The sequence below is a fragment of the Lissotriton helveticus genome, chromosome 2_1 (genome assembly GCF_964261635.1).
Source record: "Lissotriton helveticus chromosome 2_1, aLisHel1.1, whole genome shotgun sequence".
Classification (NCBI taxonomy): Eukaryota; Metazoa; Chordata; class Amphibia; order Caudata; family Salamandridae; genus Lissotriton; species Lissotriton helveticus.
Genome location: NC_136059.1, coordinates 1,849,058,050 through 1,849,070,054, shown reverse-complemented (window position 1 = coordinate 1,849,070,054; position 12,005 = coordinate 1,849,058,050). Strand labels below are relative to the sequence as shown.

Here is a 12,005-nt window from a genome sequence, read left to right as displayed (position 1 = left end):
CCCGGTGCCCGCTATGGCCAGTCCGGGCCTGCTGACTGCACACGCTTGTGCAGCCCCTTCTGTAGTACAGATAGTGTGGATGCAGAATGCTAGTGTTTGGGTTTTTGTAATTGTAAGTGACATGGGAGAGAACCCTACACAAGCACTGCGATAGTTTTTGAATGGACTCCATTTGACCAAACAGTTCGTTAACAGCGAATAGGTGTGGTAGCACCCAACATAGACAGAGGGTACATACAAGTGTAATAATACATAACTTATTATTGAACATTTCAGGTCTTGGATCCACACGCACAGCACCAAGACTGCCCTCCTCGCCGCCACCGACGGCATCCGCATGCTACTAGAACTCCGCAGCCTTCGACACGTCTCACATCGCACTCTCTTAGCCAGACTGCTGGGATACGGGGCCCGCCCTCAACTGGATCGGATCCTTTCTCTCCGGCAGAACCCAGAGGGTCAGACTCCCACCTTCCTCTCTGAACCCACAGAAACCAACTGCAGAGTACCCCAAGGATCCTCACTGAGCCCTATGCTCTTCAACATCTGCATGGCCCCCCTCACCCCCATCGTCAGACAGCATGGGCTCAGCATTGTATCTTAAGCTGACGACACCCAGCTCATCCTGTCTTTCACGAAGAACCCCAAAGACACCAGACTTTGCTTCCAGGAAGGGATGAAGGACGTCGCAGCCTGGATGAACAGCAGCTGTTTGAAGCTAAACTCGGGAAAGACAGTCGTCCTCGTACCCTCCACCACCGCTTGGGACAACATCTGGTGGTCCTCCGCCCTCAGGAGTCCACCCACCCCTTCAGACCACGCACAGAATCTCAGCATCATCCTCGACTCCTCCCTCACCATGACCCGCCAGAACAACTCCGCCGCCTCCACCAGCTTCAACTGCCTCAACAGGATTTTCAAATGGATCCCCCCGAATGCTGAAAAACTGTCACCCACGCACTCATAACAAGCAGACTGGACTACGGCAACACACCCTACACCAGAATCAACAGATCTCTCCTGCACATGCTCCAAACCATCCAGAACACTGTGGCTAGACTCGTCCTTGGAACCCCATGGCACAAACACATGACTCAAAACATACAAGACCTCCATTGGCACCCCATCGAGAAGAGAGTAACCTTCAAACTACTCACCCAAGCCTACAAATCCGCCCACAACATCAGACCCAAATACCTCAATGAGAGAGTCTCCTTCCACGTACCCAAAAGGAACCTCCGCTCCGCCGCCCTTGTCGTGGCAGAAACCCTACACATCCGCAGAAACAGAGCAGGTGGTAGAGTCTTCTCCTAAGTTGCAGATAAGGCCTGGAACGAGCTCCCTGTCAACATCAGACACTCCCCTACCCTACACACCTTCAGGAAGAACCTCAAGACCTTGCTCTTCGACTGAACCGGAGCTGCACCCCCCTCTCCCCAGCTCCTTGAGACCCTCAGGGGTGAGTAGCGCACTTTATAAAACCCTGATTGATTGATTGATTGGATACAGACCCCGGGGAGGTGTCTGCGGTCCTCTGGTGATTTGGGGTTTCATACTTTACAGTTCACTCAAAACAATTTGCATTGCAGTTTGTAATTTGGATTCACACACTTTAGACCCGCGTTGAGGTGTTGACGTGGTAGCTGAAAGGTGGTGCACTTGAAGGTTCGATTGTAGACCTGTTAGATAAGAGCCTGGTTCATTTGGTTACTTCAGAAAACACTGCATGTGCCTTCAATGATTTTCTTCAGGGTTCCTGTATTTCTCTTTGGAAGTGTGTTCTCCACACTCCATTTTATGCAATTTTTAGCAGGGCACTGGAAAGTGGCTCCAGTCGCTGTATCTTCTTGGTAGTTAAAACTAAACCTAAAGATGGCTTATTGATTGGTTAATTTCTCTGTTTTACAACCTAACTGGGTGAAGAGTTTATGGAGTTGCCTTGTGATCATAGGGATGCATCTGATCAGTTTTTATCTAGGGTTTTATGGAAGCCGCCAAATTTCCCGAGACCCTGTCTCTTCTGTTGTGTGCATGGGAGCACTATCGGTGCAAGCTGCTTTCAACCTACATGTGTGCGGGACTGTGCACAGAGGTGGTGTGTCACTGCTGAGTGTTGTTGGTGGCTGCAACATGCTCCGAGATCATGTGTGTATATATTCTTCTCCATTCTCAGCATGTGAAGTGCAATGTGCCCCTCCCCTGTGGTGTAAGTGATCTCAACTCTACCCTTTCTCTAGAGAATTCGTTTTGGGCTAACCTTGGATCCTTTTGTTGGGTTTTGGGCACTTCGCTAGATCATGTGTGATCTGCTTATCAGGGGCGTAACACAGGCCCCCGCAGCCCCCGCGGTACGGGGGCCCCCAACTTCCAGGGGGCCCCCTCTGCACCACACTTCTGGTAGAGAGCTCCAGATTGAGTCTGGAGGGAGCCCCTCCACGCAACCTGCAAGGAGGCCCCCTCAAGTTTTGTTACGCCACTGCTGCTTATCTCACTGACCATGAGGGATAGGCTGTCAGAAAGTTGTTCCATGGCCCCTTTAATCCCCTATTCATGTCATCATGTGGCATTCAAGGTTGGAGCTTACTGCTTATTCTGGATGGTGTATGTAAGGCTTGGTGAGCGCCATTAATGGTTAGGCCTTATACAAAGGTAAGTGCATTCAGCGTTTTCTCTCTCGCCTGGAGCTTTGATGGACTTTGTGGACTCTCCTGTCCCAGGCACCCCCTCTATCTCTGACCATGTCTTTTCAATGCATATGGATCTGTGGTTCCCTGGCCTTTGGCTAGGGACTTCTACCAGAGAAAATATGCTCATGTTGCTATTTTGGAGAGGTATGGCATGGTGACCAGACTTTGGAGATGTAAAAAACCAGAAGGAAAGAAAAAGGAAACACCGCCAAGATCATAAGAACGCGGGGAGCCCGGGACCAAGTCCAAAGGTCCTCCCCAAACATTGCCTAGAGATTATGACAGGACCCTGACTACCTCGCAGTTCTGGGATGTTTGGCCACCCTGGCGAAACTCTGACTGACTTGATGCCATGCGGGTGTTTTGCAGTTTATTGGTTCATGTGCGTGTGCTGTGGAGGTTATTGGATCTTCACCATCCCAGGCGTTCGGGAAAGCTGGTTCCCGACGCTTGAGGACAGCTTTATTGTAGTACTGGAAGGGGGCCCTCATTTGGCCAGAGGCTTCTAGTTTTTGGGGGCACTGTTAGAACTTGATGCAATGAGGGAAACATGGGTCCCAGGCCAGATGCCCAAGAATTGGGACCTTTTGATCTGGTCATTGGAACCCATCCCATTTGACTTTGGACGTGGGGTTCTGTGTGTGCCTGGTTCTAAGTACTGGGCCTGGGAGCTTCCCTGCCCTCTCGTCAGATGGCCCTCCCCCTGGGGTGTGGTCAGCCAACCCTGTCCTGGGGATTAGCAGCAGAGTAAGGCTTGATCTCCCGCAGGTGCTCTAAATGGCGAATTTTGGTGAGGATGCCCAGTTGACCGGACACATACATCAGCCTTGAATCCCCCAATGCAAGTAAAAACTTGTATTCCCAATATTGTTTCATTTGTCCTTCTTTCGGTTTTAGTGAAGGTAATTTTTGGGTGATATTTGCTCGGGGGGTATCTTACTGTATGCACATTTGGACTCTGTGTTTGTGAGAAGGCATTACCTCCCCAGACAGTTACCCCTCCCTGCTGGGTCTGTGGCCCTGGTCCCTGTGGGGCTGAGTTCCCTGTCTGTGGTTGCTGTTGCCACGTGTTTTTCCAAATACCTGATCCCTGTTGTGGTGGTGCATTGGCTGACTGACCTTCCGGTGGCTGAGAATAGAGTGCATTCAGGTTTCCCAGGGCTAGGTTTGGTGGATGAGGGTGTGGGGGTGCCTGTCCCTGGCCCATCGATCTCTGTTCTGAATGCCAAGTGGCCCATTCTGTGACTAAAGTAACATTCTCTAGGGTCTGTTTGCTGCCAACCTCCCTGGATTCTGCCACTATAGCTAGGTTTAAACCATCTGGGGTCTTGCCGTGGAGCTCCTTTTAAGATTGGTGCCATTTGCATGCTCACGGCCAATGCGGCCCCCTCAAGGGCGGTCCTTTTCATTTTGTGTTGGACGCATTTAGCAGTGTCTCTGGACTTGCTCCTGTTGGGGGATTGTCCTCGTGGGTCACAGAGTGGGGTGTGTGTGTCTGCCCACCCATCCCTTGGTCAGCCTTTCTTTACCTGCAGTCAGTGGGGACACTTCCTTGTGGTGTCTTTCTATCTCTCCTACATGCAGCATTATTTAAAATCTAAGCATTGAGGTATCATATTTGACAGCAGGAAGGGTGCCTTAGGCAGGGCTGACACATCCCATCGTGCCAGGCAGCCTTGTCTTTGCCCTTCACAGGCACACAGTGGTGTTGGCGTGAAGGCATAGCATGGGCTTGGTGTTTCAAAAGGTGCATGGTCTCTAGCCATTAAGGCCATTGTCCCCACATGCCTTGGCCCAATTACTTGCCTCGTCCCAGGGAACCCAATGGACATGTGTGTTGCGTAATTGCGACTCTCTATCTATTAGCTATAAAAGGTTTTGTCCTTTTAGCTGTCTCCACTAGGACACGGTGCATGCGTCGTGCCACCTGCCAGAAAAGTCCGCTGATACCCCAGAGTTCTCCCATGTATGTCAAAACCACCTCAGTGAAGGTGGACTGGATGGTAGATGGTGTATTTGCTGGTACATTTGTGATGAGGTTATGTTTCAATGCTATGGATCCTAAAGTGGGAGCCCCTGGGAAGGAGCAGGCCATGGTCCCATTGTCTGTGAACTGGAAGGTCCTTTTTAGTTTGGCCTGCGAATTTCATCCAAATAAATTAGTCAGGGATGTGGAGGAATATTGTTACTGTCCTCTCATGTGGTTTCCTCCTACCTTTAGTTTGAGGGGTTTCGTGATGGGGATCCTTGATACTTAACTCCAGAACTCTTGTATAAAGGTAGTGTCTTTAGATAATTTGACTATCCCTCCCCTTAGGCATGACCTTGATACCCCTGAATCTATTACATTTTTTTATGGTATATTGTTCACGGATAGCATGACTACTGGTTCTTTCGCTGGTTGGCTCATTATTGACAGCACTATGTGTGTGTAATTGTGTGCCTCTTCTGCCTCAGCCATCAGCTCCCGTCTTTCTCCCTTGCCTGACTGGGCAAGCCCTCTAGTTTCACCCTCATTATTGGTTCCATGGGGACTGGGGCCCCCTTCCTCACTCCCACTAATTGTATCACTGTCTCCCTGACACTTGTGTGTGTTCAACTGAACCAGTGGGAGTGCATGTTCTCCACACTCTTGGGGTTCTATGTGCCGGCGTGACGGGGGACACATTTCTGGGAGCCCTCGCATCGTAATGGGGTTGCTCTGTGACTGCTTGGGCCTGCTGGCCTGTTAGTCTCTCATATCCCGGCCTAACAGCTCGTTGTTCGGTGGAGAACCGATTTATTCAACTGGCACAATGGAGTATCCTAATGTGGGGAGAGCGGGCGAGAGCACCTCCATCCCTTCATGTGGTGGGGGAGGTGCTAATGGCTTGCTTGTTATCTGTGATAGAGGTCTGGCGATCTGGGCTTTCCCAAAGATGGCCCATAGTTCTAATAATGTCTCTCTCCTGTCTTTCTTTGGACCTTTGTATTTGGTTTGAATGTATGTCAAGTGTTCAAGAATGTTAGTGTCAAAATTTCCTCCCTTTGGCCATGGAAATGCGTGTGCCTTTGTGAGTTTGGCCATTCTTGGCAAACCTTATGAATATTTTTATCCTGTGTAGGGAACTTGGTTTGCATGTGCTTTAATGGTGACTCCATGATAAGGTTGGTAGTTTTAATGGAAAATATACACTTTAGCTTCTTTGGTTTAGGAGATCTTTGGTTACCCTAATTTCTTGGTGGATATACACAGGGGTTACTGCTTATAACTATGTAACTATCAGCTCAGTGCTATCCACAGATGCATCAACAATTCAACATAACATTTTGTAAACACAAATAACAATACATATGAAGAGTTGCAACATAGAAAAAGAGCAAGTGGGCTAAGTGGCTGTGTGATGTTTATTTATGCCCTGTGGACAACAGCTGCCAGAGGCAAACCTGTCGAGATGATTGCTTGTATACCCCTTGACTCTGCAATAAAAATATAATTAAAAAAACAAAACATAGAAAAAGAGCAATTGTCATTAAAAACATTATCTGAACGAAATTGACTTTTGGCATTATATATAATTTATGGGAAATAGTAGCACCCTCATATGAAACATTAGGTCATCGACAAAGACACAATACTTAAGACAAAACACAATTTGCAGGAATTAACAGCACAACAACATTGCATAAATCTTACATCAATTTCAACCAAAAAACTGACAGAAAAAATTATGACTTTGTCAAAAATCCCTTAGCCCGCTATAGCGTATGCTATCATGTGACCAGGGGAAGCTATGCTTGGTACACAGGACTAAGTAAGCCTGATATTCTGTCAATATTAGCTCCGGGACAAGGATAACAATAATAGTTTGGCGAAAAAAGGGAATAACTCAGAAATCACAGGCCCCTCTTGAACAAAACAAAAGTTAAAATCAATCTCATAGGTCCAAATCTTTTTCCCTAAATGTCCAAATTACACCCAGAGGCCAACCGTACCATCTGTATGACACCCAACAGTCCATGTGACCAACGACTCTCACTTCTTTCAGGTACCACTGGTGTTAAGAAACCAGTGGCACTAAGAAAACCCTTTTAGACTAAAAAATAAGATTGAGATGCCAACTCCGCCCCAATCAGGAGCACACTCCCACAAAAATAGCGTCCTGGGAGCCATAAAGGTCTATATAAATAAATACATTTTCAACCTTCCTAATGTGCGGACTATCGAAAAAAGGTGACTTCCGTTGGATCGCCTCCGAATATGTAATATGCCAGATTTCTGTCAGTGGCAGGGCACTCAGATAATCTTTTTACACTGCTCCCTAGTTTGCCATATGCCAAATGTTTTACTAAGGTTATGATGTGGTATCTTACCCTCTGTGATGAGTGCTTCAGAATGGGCCTTGGCCCGCGTATTCAGCAAACCTTCTAATCAATTGCAGTGTCTGTTCACCTTCCTTGTTACACAAATGGGATAATTTGTCTGGGCAGGGTCCTCTTCCTATGACTATACTCAGTCTTGAGGTTCCAATCACATCCAATGGAGGCTTGCCAAAATGTTGCTTTAACATGAAATACCTTTTTAAAACAAGAGACAAGAGGCGTTTGGCAAAACAGGAACAGTTTGTTTAATTAAAGAGTGTGGCTGGGAGAACAGTTACAGACACAGGGTCTGAGGACTGTCTCAATTTACAATCAATCGCCCATGGATTTTATACAGTTTGTTGACAGCCATAAAACAGTTCAGGCAATTTTTTTTGGTAAGGAATGTAAGCTGTTTTCTGTGGATTAGTAATCAACGAGAGAGTGAGGGTAAGTGCACTGGAGACACTCTTAGTCCCCCTGGTAATATAGTCTAAACAACAAAAGAGTGTCACTATTTCATTTAAGAAGGACAAAACTGAGCATGGGAAATCTTATTAGATTTTTAGAAAGCCCTTACTCACCAACCTGGTTGGTGACATGCTTCATCAACGGGCCCCACCGGGAGAGGCCGAGTGCCTCCCTGGTGTGCTGCGACGCCAGAATTCTGCGGAGCTGGTTTTTTGTGAAGGTGTGATGAAGTGACTAAAAGTGTCTAGATTGCGTCCAAAATAACTTTATTAAGTGGCCAAACAGACACATTAAAAACAAGGTGTAGGAAATGAATCTGAATAAGTTGTTCAGCTATTTCCATGCAGTAGGGTCAACATGTTTCTGCCATCGTGGTGTGAATTACCTGGCATTCATCAGGACTTATCAGCTAAACCTCGGCGGTATGGGCGTGCTAAGGCCCACCCTAACCGGAGGACGTGAAAGTGAAAAAGAAAAAAATACGTGGTGAGCAAGTGCAATCATATAAAATTGGGTGGTTTACTCTATGATTTAGAGAAACCAGATTGCACCTATAAAAATAGACAATAACAAACATATAAAGAGAAAAAGACAAGACAAGAACAATTGGTTACCATCTTGCGTAGTTTGATTATCACAGGTATACCATGCTCATTTGTAAAGTGCACTTGTACTCAGCATGAAACAGTCACCTGAGTAAGATTTATACTCAGTGAAAATGAGTGATGCTGCTGCCAGCCTCTGTTGCCAGCACATGTAGCCATGACCAGTCATATTTACATAGTACTATGACACCTGCACGCCACTAGGGTGTTTAGCGGTAGAATTAACTTGGTGGGTATAGCGATGCCAAAAATGGCTAATGAGCCTCTGCGGCGTGACTTGCAATGGAAGAAGGCCCACACACATGCATGCAGAAGATCACATTGAAAACAATTAAAAACAAGTTTAAAAATCTCACGTAGGGTGTGAGAAATTTTCACACCATGGGTCTCTGGAGGGGGTGGTGACGAGAATGGCACACCCTGCGGAAGGCGAAAAAGAAAACAAAAGGGGAGGGGGAAAGTCAATTGACTCGCTCAGAGCATGATGTTACTTATCTGGAAATTGCCAGGAGAACTCACGCCCGCGTCGTCAGGCACCCGCTCGGTACCTGCGTCTAGCCCTCTGTTACTGGACCCCGAGGATCCGGATCAGTTTCTCCCAAGGTATTTAAAGGAAGAAGCAGCGAGCAGTGTAGTACGTCCTCGAGGAGGCGGGGGACGCAACCACGTATGTGGAAGCGTACCGGCTCGCCCTCCAGCCAATCATGGGACCAGTTCAAAGCGATGGCCACGCTGGTAGCATTGTGGAGCTAGACCGCTCACTAGGGGAAAGGGCTCATGTGGTAAAATTGTTCAGAACTTTAATCAAAGAACAAATGGAGGCGTGACTGTATGAATACACAGCGGAGCCAAAATGGAACTATTGGAACTAGACCGCTCACAGGGGGAAAGGGATCGATCGGTAAGTGAAATTGTGAAAAACTTTAATCAGTAAACAAATGGAAGCGTAACTCCAAAAATACACAGTGGAGCCAAATAGGAAGCTTAACGACAGCATGAATGGTGCTGCCAGCATAGGTGATAGCGCACACTAATGTGCAAAGCATGTATGTGGCAAAGGGCGTCACAGTGGTGGTACGTACCCCATGGGGACTGACACCATTGGCAAATAGTAATCAGTTAAGAAGAAGTATATACACCACACAAAAAATACCACATTAAAATGCACCACATAGATTGGTGGGAGGGCCACTTAGCTGAACATGATCGTAAGGCCCATTGGGGTGACGATAAGGTGGTAGTTCAATCATGACAGAGAGATAATAAAATAGGGTCATTATCTAACTCGGTTGAGGGGTGTTCCCAAAGACCAGGGGAGCCAATTTCAAGCATAGATCAAGCCCGGCTCTTGTTCATGCTCCTCAGTGGTGCTAGTGTTTTAAGACTGTACTCCAATGGATGTCATCATTTAAAACCTGTTTATGAGTCCCTAGGCTGTAGACCCACCTTTGTTACTTTTCAAACAGTGTCTGTGGGATGTTTCTCCCAGTGCAGACTTGCTCGATGATGGTCCATTTCAAATCGTTGGTAGTGTGGTTATTTTGCAGGAAGTGGTTGCTCATCTTCGTAGTAACTTTCAGACACCTGATGTTGCTTCTAAGTTCACATCTTCTCTGTTTTATTTTGCGAGTGGTCATACCCACGTACCGCAACTGGCAGGGGCATGTGATAAGATAGACCACGTTAGTGGAGTTACAGTTCGTGTGAGTGCGTTGTGTCCACGTTTTTCCAGGCTCAAGACTTAGGACCTTGGTGTTTGATGTCAGGTGGCAGATGCTGCAGTTGGAACAAGGGAAGTGGCCCACCACTCTTGGAAGGCCCCAAGTGTCAGTGACTGACCTCTCATCTATTCTGGGGTTCTCCTTAGGGCGTGTGTGCCCTAGTTTATCTTTTAAGCTCCGACCTTTTTTGAAGGAGAACAATGGTTTTGTCCAGTTTCTGTTGTTACTGGTGATTATCTTCCATTTCTGGTTGATAGATTTCTTCAGGGTATTCTACAAACTACTGTAGGTCATAACACAGGTGAGGGGGGTCTCTTGGGACTCCCTGATGTTGTCTTCTAGTAGAGCCTCTCTAGGTTGGTTCTGGGCTCTTTTGTAGCTTCTATTCAGAACTCTATCAGGGTAGCCTCGTGCTTTAAGTCTGGAGGTGAGGTCAGAGGCTTGTCCCGAAAGTCTGTCAGGTTGCTGCAGTTTCTCCTGACCCTCAGGTACTGGCCATATGGTAGATTTTCCCTGAGTGGCCTCGGGTGGAAACTTGAAAATTCCAATAAGTTGTTTTTAGCCGTGGGTTTGTAGTGTGTTCTAGTGATGAGGTTAGTGTTGGTTATCGTTATGACCACATCCAAGAAAACCACTTTCGGTTTACTGCTCAGTGTGTGAATTTAACACCTTCAATGCTAAGGCAATTCCCGCTGGGTGCTGAGCTTTGACATTTCCCATTGTTCATGACATGGTCAGCTCGTCATAAGCACAGCTCCAGTGTACTGCATGACGAGCTGGCCTTGTCATTAGCATGGAAGTGGTTAAGGTTCCTGTCCAGTTGAGTAACTCACTCAGAGGTTCATCGCTGCCCCTCCAGATGAGAAGGACTTTGTCAATATACCTCCTCCACTGGCCTATGGAGGAGTCATATTGGCTGTCTGTGGGCAGGATATACTTTATCTCAAAGTCAAAGACGTACAGTCCTGCCACACTGGGGGCAAAAGTGCTGCCCATTGAAGTGCCCGTGCATTGGAGAAACAACTCTGCCTTGTATTCAAAGAAATTTTCTTTGAGGGCCAGGGTTGCACAGGTTATAATTAAATCCTTGGGTGTCTGATATTCCCAAACGGTGGCGTACAGAGCAGCCCCCAGAACCCTGATGGTATCGTCCTGGGGGATGCTCATGTAGAGACTCTCAATGTCGAGGATCACTAGTGTGATGGAGCCTTCCTCAAAATTGAGTTCCTGTAGAAGCTGTAACAGGCTCTTGGTATCTTTCAGATAAGTAGATGTGTTTTGAACTTTTGGCTTCGGAAAGTAGTCACAGAAACGTGACAGTGGTTCCAGGAGTGAACCAATCCCTGACACTATAGGTCGTCCAGGAGGGGGGGGGTTGTTTTTATGGGTCTTTGGTAATGTGTAGAAGTATGGTATCACACCATTTCCTGTAGTCAGAAAAGCTGCTTCATGTTTCGTTATGTGGTCGTTCTCCTCTGCTTCCTTGACCAAGTCGACAATTCGTGTTTTTAGCTCCTGAGAGGGGTCTTTTTTGAGTAAGGTATAGTTCTTCCTGTCATTTAGGAGGTCTTGGCAAACTTTATCATAGTCCACGGTGTTTTGAATGACTATGCCCCCACCTTTGTCTGCTGGTTTTATGGTAATCTCCCTTTTATTTTGGAGGCCATGTAGGGCTTGATACTCAATTGTTCTGAAATTTCTAAAGACGGGAGGGTCAGGGTGGGACTAAATTTCGTGAAAAACTGCTTGTTCAAAAGCTGTGATCTCTGCTGGTACTGAGTAAGGGGGGCGTGTAAAGGTGGATTTTAGCCTCAGGCCTGTGTCTCCTTTGTTACCCTGTGATGCATTGTTTTCCTTTCCCTCAAAGAAAGCTTTCAGCTTTAGCTTTCTGAAAAACTCTGACTGCTCGCAGTGTAGCTTGAATTGATCTGGTTGGGCTGTGGGAACGAAATCAAGACCCTTTTCGAGTACTTGGGTTTCTGTGTTGGATTGAACTTTGTCAGAGAGGTTAGTAATTAGACTCCCTGCGCACTTGTGCTGGGTATTTGTGCCTTGCTGCGCGTATTGTTTCCCACCGTGTACCATACTTCCCATGTGACCTGGTTGGTTCCTCTTCTCTTGCTCTTGTTCATGTTCCTCAGTGGTGCTAGTATTTTAAGACTATACCCCAAGGGATGTCA

At 47.0% G+C, this 12,005-nt stretch overlaps 1 protein-coding gene across 1 annotated transcript in view; it reads left to right on the top strand.

The window, feature by feature from the left end:
- The window catches only part of LOC144818904 (UPF0462 protein C4orf33 homolog), a 125,398-nt gene that overhangs the window by 22,221 nt on the left and 91,172 nt on the right, over positions 1-12,005 (top strand). The window lies entirely within an intron of this gene.